Source organism: Colobus angolensis, unplaced genomic scaffold (genome assembly GCF_000951035.1).
Source record: "Colobus angolensis palliatus isolate OR3802 unplaced genomic scaffold, Cang.pa_1.0 Scaffold1, whole genome shotgun sequence".
NCBI lineage: Eukaryota > Metazoa > Chordata > Mammalia > Primates > Cercopithecidae > Colobus > Colobus angolensis.
Window position 1 is genome coordinate 13,034,521 of NW_012110918.1, and position 622 is coordinate 13,035,142.

The window sequence follows — 622 nt, forward strand, 5'->3', positions numbered from 1 at the left end:
TCTAGACTTTGTATATAAAGATCAGTGTGATCCCTTATACATAGCTATCCTTGGGGCATATATATATATACACACACACACACACACACACACACCCCTATATATATACACCTATATATATATCTATATATATACACCTATATGTCTATATATACCTCTATATATATCTATATATAGATAGATATATATATTTTTTGTTTTTTGAGACCGAGTCTTACTCTTTTGCCCAGGCTGGAGTGCAGTGGTGTGATCTTGGCTCACTGCAGCCTCCACCTTCTGGGTTTAAGCGATTCTCTTGCCTCAGCCTCCCTAGTAGCTGGGATTACAGGCTCCCGCCACCACACCCGCTAATTTTTGTATTTTTAGTAGAGACGGGGTTTCACCATGTTGGCCAGGCTGGTCTCCAACTCCTGACCTTAAGCGATCCACCCATCTCAGCCTCCCAAAGTGCTGACCTTGGGGTATAATTTATCACCATTCTTCCCGAGGTTAGTTATGTGCATCAAAGCCTTAAAAACACATATCCTTTGATCAGGTAATTTCACCTTTAGAAATGTCACCGAGGGGCCGGGCGCGGTGGCTCAAACCTGTAATCCCAGCACTTTGGGAGGCCAAGACGGGC